This window comes from Mus pahari, chromosome 23, assembly GCF_900095145.1.
Source record: "Mus pahari chromosome 23, PAHARI_EIJ_v1.1, whole genome shotgun sequence".
NCBI lineage: Eukaryota > Metazoa > Chordata > Mammalia > Rodentia > Muridae > Mus > Mus pahari.
The window spans coordinates 12254747-12268927 of record NC_034612.1 but is presented as its reverse complement, the minus strand read 5'-3'; the positions used below and the strand labels follow the sequence as shown (position 1 = coordinate 12268927).

Here is a 14181-nt window from a genome sequence, read left to right as displayed (position 1 = left end):
ACTTTGTAGACCAGGCTGGCCTCGAACTCAGAAATCCGCCTGCCTCTGCCTCCCGAGTGCTGGGATTAAAGGTGTGCGCCACCACGCCCGGCTCACACAGTCTTAAAAACAACAACAGGCAACTGGATGTGGTGGTACATACCCTTAACCTCAGCACCTGGGAGGCAGAGATAGGTGGCTCTCTGTGAGGCCAGACCTGAATGGAGGCCTGGTCTATACAGTAAGTTCCAGGATAGCCAGAGTTACATAATAAAGCCCCTGTCTTTGAAGAAAAAAACAAGGCAAACACTTACTGTTACTGTGGGATTATCTATTCTAGTCCAACTGCCAATTGCAGCTTGGGGAACTGGCTGGTAACTTACAGATTTAATATGAATCGCTGGCCAGCCAGACTCCCTCCAGACACTACAGAGCTGATGGCTCTCTCTGAAGCCACTTCAATCCTTCCTGGCCTCCAACACAATCCTCCCCAAATGTGGAGTGTTGTGAGCTATGCTCTCTGGCCTGGAGGAAGCAGCCAACAGAACATCACCCGGGAGGAGAGATACCCTGCCTGGGTCATGCCTACGGCCAGTGCTGGGACTAAGTGGACAGAGCTGAGGGTCTGGAAGAGCTGACCATTGAGTACTTATATGGCATCTGTTGGCCTGCACTGACCCCTCAGGATGAGAGAAGGGCTTTTCTTCTCTTTTTCTTCTACACCACTACCCCTAAGGGTTAACCTACTATTTCTAACAGCTGAGGGCACCTTTCCATCCTCTCTGCCCTTTACACCAAAGCCTGATCATCATTCAATTCTTCTGTCTCACCTCTCCAATGTAATAGGTGGGAAACAGAATACCTCAAAAAAATGTATGTTTAACTTGATCCCAGTATTGTCTGCTTTCTTCACCCCTCTGTAAAATAAAGAGCTGGGCCTGACCAGAACAGCAACCCCTGAGAGAGGCTGAGAGCTCCAGGCAGGCCTTGTAGTCAAAGCCCCATACTTTGGGCTGGAGAGGTGGATCAACAGTAAAGACCACTGGTTGCTCTCCCAGAGGACCCGGGTTCAACTCCCAGCACCCACATAGCAGCTGTGTCACAATTGTAACTCCTGTTCCAGGAGATTTGACACCCTCACACAGACAGGCAGGCAGGTAGACAGGTAGGCAGGCAAAGTATTAATGAGCATAAAATAAAAATAATTTTTAAAAACACACCATCCACCAACAGTTAGCCGTGTGCAGAGAGCCCTAAACACCAACACTGCCTATATCCAACTCTGCTGTTGCATAAGTGGGCACCTCAAGGTGGCCAAGAAATGAGTAATTTCTTCTTTTTCAAAAACATTTTTATGTTGTTTTTTTTTAAAAAAAAAATCTTCATTTTATTTATCTCTATGTTTCTCTGTATTCTATATGTATATGTAAGCAGGTGCTTTCTGAGGCCAAAACAAGGGTAGGATCCCCTAGAGATGGAGATATAGGCGGCTGTGAACCTGCTGTGGGTACTGGGGACAGAACTCAGATCCTCTGCCAAAGCAGTTGAGTGCTCTTTAGCACTGAGCCATCTGTGCTGGATAGTTTGATGTCAACTTGATGAAAAATAAAGCCATCTGAGAGGAGGGGACATCAATTAACAAAATGACTCTAGGGGCTAGAGAGATGGTTCAAAGGTTATAAGCACTGGCTGCTCTTCCAGAGGTTCTGAGTTCAATCCCCAGCACCCACATGGTGGCTCACAGCCATTTATAGTCAGATCTGGTGCCCTCTTCTGCCCTGTGGGGATGTAGACAGAATACTGTATACATAACAAATAAATAAATCTTTACCAAGGAAAAAAAGAAAATGCCTCCATAGAAGGCAAACATGGGCCAGGCAGTGGTGTTCAGGAGGCAAAAGCAGGTCAATCTCTGAGTTTGGGGCCAGCCTGGTCTACAGAGTGACAGGACAGCCAGGACTACACAGAGAAACCCTGTCTCGGGGGGAAAAAAAATGGAAAAATAAAGAAAACAGAAGTCCCCCACAAGATCTAATCATAGGGCATTTTTTAAAAATTAAGTGACCGATGGGGGAGGGGTACAGACCACCATTGTGGGTGGGGCCATCCCTGGGCTGGTGGTCTTGGGGGTGTAAGAAAGCAGGCTGAGCAAGTACAGGGATCAAGGCAGAAAGCAGCGCCCCTCCCCAGCCTCTTCACCAAGCCCTGCCTCCAGGCTCCTGCTCTGCTTGAGTCCCTGTCCCAACTCCCTTCAGAGATGAATGGTGAAGAAGTATAAACTGAATCTCCCCTTTCCTCCCCAAGTGTTTTTGGCCATGGTGTTTATCGCAGCAATAATAAACTAATTAAGACACCATCTCAACTGATCCAGGTCAGTTTATTAAGACACTGTGTGTGTTGTGTGCATGTGTGTGGGAGAATGCCTCAGCTCCCAGGGAGGTCAAAGGACAACCTGTGGGACTCAGGTCTCTCCTCTCATCACTGTGTGAAGTCCGAGGATAGAACTCAGGCAATCACCAGGCGTGGTGGCGCAGGCCTTTAATCCCAGCACTCGGAAGGCAGAGTCAGGTGGATTTCTGAGTTTGAGGCCAGCCTGGTCTACAGAGTGAGTTCCAGGACAGCCAAGACTACATAGAGAAACCCTGTCTCGAAAAACCAAAAAAAAAAAAAAAAAAAAAAGATCTCAGGCAATCAAACTTAGCAGCTAAGCACCCTCACTTGCTGAGCCGTCTCTCCAGCCCTGACTAATTTATTTTTATCCTTTGTGTCCTATACTTTCAAGATTTTTAGTAATATTATCAATACATTTTTATAACAAAAACTATGTAGATCTAGTTAAAACTATATCCTACACTTATATTCAACACTGAAGTTATTCAGCACATTTATCAACATCTACTACATGCAAGGCACTGTTGCAAAAGACAGCTACAGGGATTTAGATCTCTAAGAGTTCCTGCCCATAGACCGTACAGTGAAGCACTTACTGTGCTTGGGCGGAGGATTAGGAGATTTAGGACAAGTTACTATAATACAACAAAACAGACATAACCCAGTATGGTAATATAAGATAATATAAACAGTAAAAACACAAGCAGGAGGCAGCACTAGAGGTCACACTGGTGTAGCTCTAGTCCTGAGTGAGTGGAAATAGGAGGAGCTCAAGGCTAACCTGGGCTACATGAGACCCTATCTGTTCCTTTTTGAAGGAAACTCAAAAAGCAAAAACTAAAACCAAGTTTAAGCAGACTGTGTATGTGAAGGAAGGCATGGGCAAGTGTGGGAAGGGTGTGTCGGAAGGCTGCTGAGACGGTCCTGCCAGCCTCACCAAGCAGGATCAAGTACAAGTCAGGAAGGCTCAGGGAGAAGGAGACGCACGCACGCAGAGAAGCTTGGCCTCCAGGTAAACGCTCCTGAAACCAGGCCAAGCAGCTCTCTCTGTCAGTCAGTCCCAACAGTGCAGCACAGGAGCCAGGACGCTCAGGAGATCCCTGGAGGGAAGGCAGGCCTGCTGCCACCAGAGTCAACACTAGGCTCTTATTTGCCTCAATCAAGGGCTTTGTCCCACGATTAGCCTAGGTAGAGCTGACACCTGCACAGTCTTCTGACTCAGCAAAAACCACCTCCAGGAAAGAAGTGACCGTCAGTCAGTACACTGGGCCAGGGTAGGCTCTGGGGGCCACTCCAGCTAAGTCTCAGACTGAGACAAGTGTCCAGAAGCAGCCTCAGCATCCTCACCTACGTGTCAGAGGCTCGTGCCATGGTCCCCCGAGGACAGCAGTGTACTGCACTCACCTGTCACAGTGCAGGTGCACAGAAGCCTGTGTGGTCACAGTGTGCTGCTCACAGCTGGCTGGGAGAAAAGCCAGCTGCTGTGTGTCATGGTGCACACCAGTAATCCCAGCACTTGGGGGTAAGAAGGCAGAAGGATCATGCGTTCAAGGTCACTCTTGGCTTCATAGAGAAGTCAAGATCAGCCTGGGATGTGTCAGATTTTGTCTCAAGCATGCGCGCGTGTGCACACACACAAAACATCAACTGGGTGGGGATGGAGGAAGCTCACAGCACTGTGAAGCATGCCAAGGCATGGGGCCCACAGCACAGACATAATGAAAGGTTTATTTAAAAGGAACAGACAGGGCTGGAAGAGATGGCCAAGTGGCTAAGAGCACTGGTGTCTTCCCCCAGAGGGCCAGATCTGACCCACAGCACCCACGTGGTGGCCCACGACTGTAAATCCAGCCCCAGAAGGTCCAGTACCTTCTTCTGGCCTACATGGGCACCAGATACAGGCATACACACAGGAAATAGCCATGTGCATAAAGTAGTAATAAAGGTTTGTTTTTTTTTTTTTTTTAAATCAGTACATTGGCTGGTGCAGTCGCCAGCAGGCAGGAGAGCGCTTGGAGCTTTTCCGAATCCCGTTCATAAGCCGCCAGCTCTCCAGACACTGGTCTGTGGTCACAACAATGTCCACTTACAGATAATGTATAAAAGATGAGTGAGAGGATCATTTCGGTTCTTCAGTCAACTCTCCAAGCCTGTCATTCAATAGCTCATTAAATATTCAACAGTGACATTTGCAAGTACTAAGGGAAGAAGCATTTATTTGTCTGCAAAAAAATACAAAGGAACAGAAAGATGCACCTGCACTCTGAGGACCCGAAACGCCTTTTCCCCAGAAGCAACTTCATTTAACAAGCATCTCTTTGGCACATGCTGCCTGTTGTGCAGGGCTTGCTTTAAATGGGAATGCTAGACAATGGGCAATACACAAAGGGCTAACCATTTTCTCCAGTCATTGTGATAACCTCAATGGCTGCTAACATCTTCTCCCAGTTGCTGGCCAACACCTGGCCCAACAGTTCCCAAGCCCTTACTACAGGCTGAGATGTCCCTTCGAGCCCTGGCCCTCAATGTCTGCACAGCACAGGTGACTCTCATAGGTGTTGCGGTCTCAGCACGCAGCACTCCACAAGCCTAGAGATTCTACCTCCAAAGGCCACTAAGCAACCCTACCTTTCATTCCCAAACCTGGTCATTCCTCTTGCCGGTCCCAGCGCATCACAAGCAGCCCTTCAGCCTGCACTTCCAGTGTAGAACTCCTGAGAACCTGCTGGGTGCAGACCCAGCTCCGTCCCCTTCCTCCCTCCTATTTATTCTGTGTCACAGTTCTAATGATTCTGTCTGCGCTGCCTGCCAGCTCCTTCCAGCTGCCCTGGATCCAGCCCTGTGGGGCTCGGCTCTTTCAGCAGCTCCGGTTTTATCCAAGCACCCACCTGCTGCTACCTCACTACCATGTCTGCATACCCCTTCCCCGTACATGCCACCCTTACTTGCTTGTATATGTGACAGTATGCTTTAGGACACAAGGCACTAACAATGCTGCTTGCCTCTAAAGAGGGGCTTCAAAGAGGAGGCAGGGAGAGGGGCTGACTCTGGGCTCCAAATCACACCACCAGGATAAGGGGCTCAGTTTAGAAACCCCTGAGGAGGCGAGAGGTGAACGCGCCCGCCCGCCCAGCCATCTGTTTCTTACTCAGCTTTATATTTACCGCACAAACTAGTCTTGAGGCCAAGGCTCCATCTTCAGCCCCCATTCCCTTGGCCTTGTCACAGGGCCACATAGATATTTTCAGAGACATTGTCAACAGAGACTCAAGAAAGTAAAAACTTTTTGGTGACTTAGCTAAAATGTTGAAAAGCTTTTTCTAAACAGTTTTGAATTTGAAGTCACACGGTACCCTGTGAAGAAAGACACAGGACCCTGTGAGGACATCCCCAATGAGATCTCATTTCACAGGAAAACTCGGACACCGATTACCCACTAGTGGCCAAAGCTCAGGTCCAGCTCTCAGGGAACAGCTCAAGGCTGACCTGACCCGGAGCTGCTGTCCAACACTGAAGAGAAAATACAAGTACTTTTCTGTCTGCCTTACTCTGCAGCCAACCTTCGGCAGCTCCAATTCTGAGAAGCCAGAAAACAAAAACGTGCTAGGTGATGGTAGCCTTGAAAGGTCAAAACAAGTGGTCAATAAAAACAGTCTGTACAAAACAAAAAAAACAAACCAACAGTCCGTTCATTCCTGGACTTGCCACAACGCATTTGTAGGAAGTCACTTTTGCGAACCCTGGCGGAGCTGCGGCACTTAGCAGTCTTTGTGATTCACACCAAGAACAGATATATGTTGTGGACAGCCGAGTAGGTACATGCACATGAAGTGTGACACCGACACCCTCCAGGCTGACATGAAGCAAGCTTACTGCAGAATCTGACCACAGTGCCTGGACGAGCACCAAGCAGGCGACTGTCCTGCAGAGTTTTCGGGTGCTATGTGCAACAGGGCCTTGTGCACTCCTGGCCTGCTGCAGAGCTCCTCAATCCACCCTAAGGAGCTATTCCCAATAAAGAAAGGTCACCTCACTGTCACTTTTTAGGGGAAACTGAGTACAACCTGAATAATAAAAGCAGAGGTCCAAGTCAGTAAGTTCTAATGTATAATGCAGGAGATGTGATGAACTCTGTCAGTATAGACACATCTACACCAAGACATGCAGTGTGGAGTATAAGCTAGCACATGCTCAACAGTGTGGCAAGGCCAGGGGGGAGCAGTGCTGACTACAGCCAAGGTATGTGCTACCGGTGTTTTACACACAACTCTTTCTTTATGAACAGACGTTATTTTACAAGCTTAAAGCTAAAGCACTGGACATTTAAAAGCACTAGACAATGCAACTGAGACCTGGGTTCGAGTCTAACTTCAACACTAGCTGCACCAAACCTAGCGACTAGTTTACTTTACAGACGGCAAAACACAGCAGGTGATGCAGCAGAGTTTGGAGCAACAGAACTGCTCTGCCTTCTCCAGTGCTACTTTCAGGGGTGGCCGTTGGCTCCTGGAGTCAGGTAAGCAGCATGGCTTAGAGGAAAGAAAGGGAGGTCTTCCCTCTTACACAAAGGACCTGTTTGCTCCTCCAATCTACCCTGAAGTCCCTACTTGGCATCTTATGGAAGCACTCAGCCCCTCTTCCACTGTAATGATCTAAAAGTAAACTGACAGGGCTGAGGCAAAGGCCAGTTAAAACCCAGAGGACCAAAGAAGTGCCTGCTATCGGTGCTATGCCCTCTGGCCTTAGGATTGATTTCTATGAACTTTTTAGCAACAGAAAGAACACGAAGCTCACGTTCATAAGTGTTCCTAGCAGCAGCAGCAGCAGCAGCGCTCTAGATGTCCTTCACTGCTTCTCTCTCAAAGGGATGGGAAGTTAGCACATATTCTGAAAGATAAGCTCACTGGGCATATTATTTTCAAGGACTAAAGTCCAATTTCTGTAGAAATAAGATTCAAAAACTACAAACGGTTTTCCTGAGAACTTTGAGTCCAAAGGCCTAGGCACAGCTTAGGAAAGACCCAGGAACTACATAAGGGAACTTGGCACGTAGTCTCACATTGACAAGTATTTGATCTGCCAGAGGATGTGCTTGTAGGTCACATTCTGACCCGGTGTGGTGTTAGCACCAAGTATACCTGGACACTGCTACAGCCTTTCAGATCAGCTGCCCGGTTTAGTGATTCCTCAGCACCCCAAATCCCTCCCCAACGGGAGCCCATCTGCACCCTACCTTCCCCAGGGACTCAACAAGTCTTTGCTATCTATCTAAAAGGTGTAAGCACCGTGCTTCTATAAAATCCAACGGCTTACTCACTCGGGTAAGCTGACAGCGAGATCCATCCAGAGCCCTCTAGAGATTATTAATGCCTTGAGGGAAAAGCTCAAAGTCGGGACAATGTCAAGCTGAACCCAAAGTATCCAAATTACAACTGGTGGCCAGGAAAAGTAGCTGAAGGCGATGGGTGAAAGTAAAGGTGTCGCCTAAGTACCTTACAAAGTCTAACCCGCCCACACAGCAGGGTGGGGCAGGGCTAGGTGGAGTTCAGCAAACAGCAGGCGTCCTCTCCATCCACCCTGTCACTCAGCAGTTCACTCTTCCTTTTTTCCTTCTTTCTTTTGTTGAGATAGGGCCTCACTCTACAACCCTGGCTGTCCTAAAGCTCACTATGCAGCCCAGGCTGGCCTCGGACTAAGATAGATATGCCTGCCTCTGCGTCTCACGTGCTGAGGTTAGAGGCCTGTATCACACTAAGCCTAGTGACGTTTTTCTCTTGAAAACACATAGATTATGTGACAGCAGGCATATTTAAAGAATTTATTAATCTCAGAACTTTACATATTCAATTACTGCAATTTAAAAGTTAATTTTCTTTTTTTCTTTCTTTCTTTTCCTTTTTTTTTTTTTTTTTTCCTTAGAGACAGGGTTTCTCTGTGTAGCCCTGGCTGTCCTAGAACTCACTCTGTAGACCAGGCTGGCCTGGAACTCAGAAATCCGCCTGCCTCTGCCTCCCAAGTGCGGGAATTAAAGGCATACACTACCAATTCTTTATATAAAAATATACTCAAACTATACCAACTTATCATATGTCCAAGTAATTCCACTCCCAGTTTTACACCTGAAAAGATTAAAGTTACATGTCATCACCAAGTGTTATATGGCATGCTTCTGCAATTCCAGCACTTAAAGGCCAAGGAGGAGACGTGCTCAGAGTTCAAAGCCAGCCTATGTAGTTTATGCTCATACACACTCCAAAATAATATTTAACATCTGCTCACACAAAAGCTTATATACAAATATGCCAAACATTATTCACAGTATCAAATTTGTGAAAATACATACTAATACCAACGGATGAGCAGATCAACAGAATGTAGTATACTCCTGAAATGGAATATTATGCAGCCACGATAAAGGATGAAGCACTGACACCTTCTGATCCCAATTTTGAAAACAGGTAAAGCAAAAGAAAACAGCATGGAAGACTACACATTCTCGGATTCCATTTATACACAACGCCCAGAACAGGCAAACTCAGAGAACTGGCAAGCTGCTACCAAGGTTGGGAAACACCCACAAGTGGGGAGCAATTGCAAGTGGACAGACAGGCTTGGGGTTTGAGGGGAAGGGGCGGCAGATTCTGGGCTCAGGAAGGCTGTACAACCTGTGACTACTAAGTATACTTTTTTTTTTTTGTTTTTGGTTTTTCAAGACAGGGTTTCTCTGTGTAGCCCTGGCTGTTCTGGAACTCACTTTGTAGACCAGGCTGGCCTCGAACTCAGAAATCCGCCTGCCTCTGCCTCCCGAGTGCTGGGATTAAAGGCATGCGCCACCATGCCCAGCCTAAGTATACATTTTTAAAAGGTGCCATGTCATGTCATATGACTTTGCAACTCAGCTTTGGTATGTATGTATGCATGTGTGTGTGTGTGTGTATGTATGTATATTTGTATGTATGTATGTGTTATTTTTGACATGTAGAGTACAGAGGTCAGAGGACAGCTTGGGGGAGTCAGCTTTCTCCTTTAGCCACACAGGTCCTGGGGCTCAAGCTCAGGTCATTAGGCTTGGTGGCAAGCACCTTTACCAGGTGAGCCATGTTCCAAGCACTGCAGCTCAGCGTAAAACAACAAAAGACTCAAGGTCAGATTTGACTTTTTAAAAAATGCTGACTGCAAGGTGAGACCAATGTCTGGACAGGACCTGAGATTCCAGAGAGGACTTCTTGAAATTCGGGTGTCAGTGAGATCTAAAGTGATGACTTATGCAAAAGTGCAGTGTTTATCAAGACTGGAAATATCAAACTAGACCTAACCTATGTACCTGAACTTCATACGTTAAGGTTCAAAAGCCGGGCATGGTAGCTCACAACTTTAATCCAACCACTCAGGAGGCAGAGACAGGCGGATCTCTTGTGAATTTGAGAGCAGCCTGGCCTTCACAGTGAGTTCTAGGTCAGCTATAGCTGCACATAGTGAGGCTCTGTCTCAAAAACAAAACCAGGGCCAGAAAGAAAATGCTTCAGCAGCCAAGAGCATCAGCTGCCCTTACAGAGGACCTGGGTTTGACTCCCAGCATCCCCATGGCAGTTCACAACCATTCAGAATTACAGTTCCAGGGAACCCAATGTCCACCTGCACCCACCAAGGGTGTCAGTCATACATGTGGTACATGCAAGCAGGCAAAACACCCACACACATAAAGTAAATGTTTTTAAATTTAACACACACATACACAAAACACCACTAACACCACCACCACCACCACCACCACCCCACCAGAGAATATTTTTTTAAGATTGGCAAGACTCACAGAAACACTTCAGAATCCTGGCCCAGTAAAAACTCAAAACCAAAGGCTGGTGTGGAAAACTGTTTTATTTTCGTGTTTAGGTTCCAAGTTAAACCAAGCTTAAACAAACAACCCTTGCCTTTTTAAGAGCGGCTTCACTGCTCTGTCTTTAGAGGCCAGAATTTATACTGCACAGACCATGCCTGCCATTTTCAAATAAATGGTTTTCTGTAAGCTGTGTTTAGCGTGCAGGGGAGTTTTTTTGTTGCTTTTCAGTTATGAGTCAGAGAGAATAAAGCGATTATAAACACATTCATATGCTCTCTCGCTCACTCTCTCTGACTCTTTCCCTCCCTTCAGCCCTCCAAGTATGACAGAGAGAGCCCTGTCTGCCAATAACTAGCAGTGCTTTCAAGTTACCCAAGCGTCTGAAGGTCTATCTACTCATCACCAAAACATGGAGGAAATGAGCCTCAAGGTTGTGAAGTCTTAAGTTCTCAGCAGCCGTTTGATGCCACTGTTGTGGTGGGGACTCTCACTGCTCTGTGTACCTAGGAAGGCACAGCATGCAAAGTGACAAAGCTCAGGGCTAAGTAAAGGGAAGGAACAGCTCCCTGTGGGCTTACTCCTGCTGGCCCGATGGGGAGAAGGAGCCCCTGCCAACTTTCCACGGGATGGGAGGTGCTGGGTCGCACCACACCCTCCACAGCCAATTTTTCCTAAAAGAAATCCAGTGAGGACAATAACAGCGTGAGGCATCAAGTACTCTTCTTATCATGACTAACAGGACAACTCAGTCCCAATGTTATCATCCATCCGTCCATCCATCCACGTACAGCTTCTCTGTGTAGCCCAGGCTGTCCTGGTAGACGAGGCTGTCCATCCAACTTAGAGATCTGCCTGCCTCTGCCTGCCAAGTGAAGGAATTAAAGACATGTGCCACTATGACCTGTCAATTTCAATTTTTAAAAAATTAAAATAATAATTTATTTCTCATACTCTAGCTTTCATTCCTAACAGCTGAGGAGAAGCCCACAGTGAGTGACCAAGCTGTAGGGATACTCAGCAAGAGAGAGTCTCAACTCAGAGACAAGACAAGGCCTCTTTCTGTAGACCAAGCTAACCTTGAACTCACATAGATTTCCCTTAACGCGATTCAGCTTACAACTCGTATCAGTTCAGCCTGTGATAGGATGGTGTCGATAGAGTCGAAGGCACCACCTGGTGAACTGGCTCATGGCTGCCAAGGACCGAATGAGGCCAACTTAGAAAGTTGTTTCAGGTGACTCCCAGGATGGCTCTCCAGAAGGGTGCTTCCACAACAGGACCGTCCTGGAGAACCAGTTCCTCACGGTTTCCATGCCCGCTCCCCCACTTGCAGGTGTGTGTCTGCAAGGTCTCTGTCAAATCTGACTGGCTTCTTCTTGGTCACATAAGAGCGGGGTGTGTGTGTGTGTGTGTGTGTGCGCGCGTGTGTGTGTTCTATGCTGTTCTGTGGCACTTCCTCCAAGAGAAGGAGCTGGGGATCTCCCTCAGACACTCAAGCACGTGCCTTCAGTGGCATGCAGTGGGCAGTCTCCACCCTGCTCTCTTCTCCCAAGAGGTCCCTTCCACAGCCAAGGGTCCTTTAGGCCGTGAACCAAAGTATCTTAAGAACTGAGCGCCCAATACTAGATACAAAAGCAAAGAGATCTACCAAGGTGTCTGCAGTCATGGCCATGCTGTTCGAGGGACGACAGGAAAACGTGACTGTCTAGCCAAAGCGTCCGCATTAAGTCTGACGGCCCACTCCTTTCATCTTGTCCTCATCTTGTCCAGATAAGGATGGCAGACTCAGAGAGTCCACCCAAGACCACAAATCACAGAGCTACTAAGTTGCAAAGCTTAACCTCAAAGTAGGCATGGTTTCTGCCAGAATGCCAGAGCAGGAGATGATTGATGTTTGTGCTTTTTTAGAAAGGGTCTGACCAGTATCTCCCATACCCTTGTAAATATGCCACAATGCCAAGATAGCAGTGGGTTAAAATTCAGCATAGAGGGCTGGTGAGATGGCTCAGTGGGTAAGAGCACCCGACTGCTCTTCCGAAGGTCCTGAGTTCAAATCCCAGCAACCACATGGTGGCTCACAACCATCCATAACAAGATCTGATGCCCTCTTCTGGAGTGTCTGAAGACAACTACAGTGTACATACATATAACAAATAAATAAATCTAAAAAAAAAAAAAAAAAATTCAGCATAGAGACTTAATACATTCAGATACAGTAGTCCCCTTTCTTCTTGAGGGATACATTCAAGGCCCCTAGTGAATGCCTGAGCCTCAGAGAGTACTGAACCCTCTAGGTACTTTTTCAAATACATATATAGCTACGATAAAGAATAATTTGTAAGCCAGGCAATGGTTGCACATGCCTTTAATCCCAGCACCTGGGAGGCAGAGGCAAGCGAATTTCTGAGTTCGAGGCCAGCCTGGTCTACAGAGTGAGTTTCAGGACAGCCAAGGCTACACAAAAAAACTCTGTCTCAAAAATAATAGTAATAATAATAATTTATAAAGTGTAACTTATAAGTTAGGTATACTAAGATAGTAACATTATTTGTTAATATTAAAACAAGATATTGCAGTAAAAATTATACAAATTAGTACCCTACATCTTCAGTTGATCTGTTACCCAAGATGGCTTCTTGGTAGCTAACAGTAGAGAGTGGACACAACTAATAATGAAAAGACCTGACCGGGCACGGCATGCTCACCTGCAGACATGGCCCTGCTAGGACTCAGGAGGCCTACACAAGAGGGTTTCTTGAGGCCAGGAGTTCATGACCATCCTGGGCAATATAGCAAGAACCTGTCTCAACACAGACCAGTAACAAGACCTCTGGGTAGATGTACAAGATTCTGACTCACTACTCAGAACGGCAGGCAATTTAAAACCTAAGAGTGGTTCACTCCAGGTATTTTTCAATGTGAGATGCTCAGACCTCAGGTCTAGAAAGTACTATTACTGCCAATCAATCAAACCACAGATTTCTCACAAAAATAAAATCAAGCCAAAAAACTAACTTGTAGTCAGCTTTATGAAACGACCTTTCCTGGCTCATCATTGCTTAACCTGTCTGTACGACTGCAGCTCCTGACACCTTTTTGGTGGTGTTGGGTCTTGAACAAAGGCCTCAAGCATGGGTGGCAAGGAAGCAGCCTACGCTGGCCTACCCACAGCTCACTGTGACTTCAAAGGCAGCACAGACCCCACCAAGTTCCCCAAGCGAAGGGCTGCCCGGGTGACTTGCAGAAGCAGCTAACGGCACCCTCTCAAAAATAACCCTGCGTCTAGACAGACTTCACGGCGAATCTGTATACTTCCAAACCTAGGGAGGCTCTCTGAAAGATTGGTACCAATATTGCTGTCTAAATACTAAAAGATTTTTCTCAACATAGATGATGAGGTTATGCGTCAATGAAAATGAGAGCCCACCTCGGTATCATGCTTACAAACCCTCCATGTGACAAAAGCAGAACTCACAAGGTTATCTGATTTGAAAAATGTCACGGGCTGGGAGCTGGGGCACACACCTGTATCCTTAGCACTTGGGAGGTGGAAGCAGGAGCTGAAGGTCAGCCTGCACTAAACAGAAACTGGGCTACAAAGACACCGTTCGCACAAAAAAGAAAGAAAGAAAAAAAACCCAGCAAACAATTACTGTCACAAAAACTATTATTTGCTCCGATGCCTTATTTTGTCTAAGCGTATGAAGCTTTCAAGTAACCATAAACTCAATGTCACTGGAGAAGTGAAACCAAACGTGACATTTGAACCTAGGAGCCAATGACAGTCTGTCCTTCAATATCAAAGGAAGAGCTTCCTGGACTGAAAGACCTTTAGTGGCATACACGAACTCTCCAAGGGCATACCCTAGGTAAAGTTTCTGACAGCTCGTGCACTGTTTAGGCCTTTCAACAGCGCGCGCTCTCTCTCTCTCTCTCTCTCTCTCTCTCTCTCTCTCTCTCTCTCTCTCTCT

The 14181-nt window shown here is 46.8% G+C and overlaps 1 protein-coding gene across 1 annotated transcript in view; it reads right to left on the bottom strand.

The window, feature by feature from the left end:
- Pptc7 (PTC7 protein phosphatase homolog) overlaps window positions 1-14181 on the bottom strand; it is a 40660-nt gene that overhangs the window by 25019 nt on the left and 1460 nt on the right. The window lies entirely within an intron of this gene.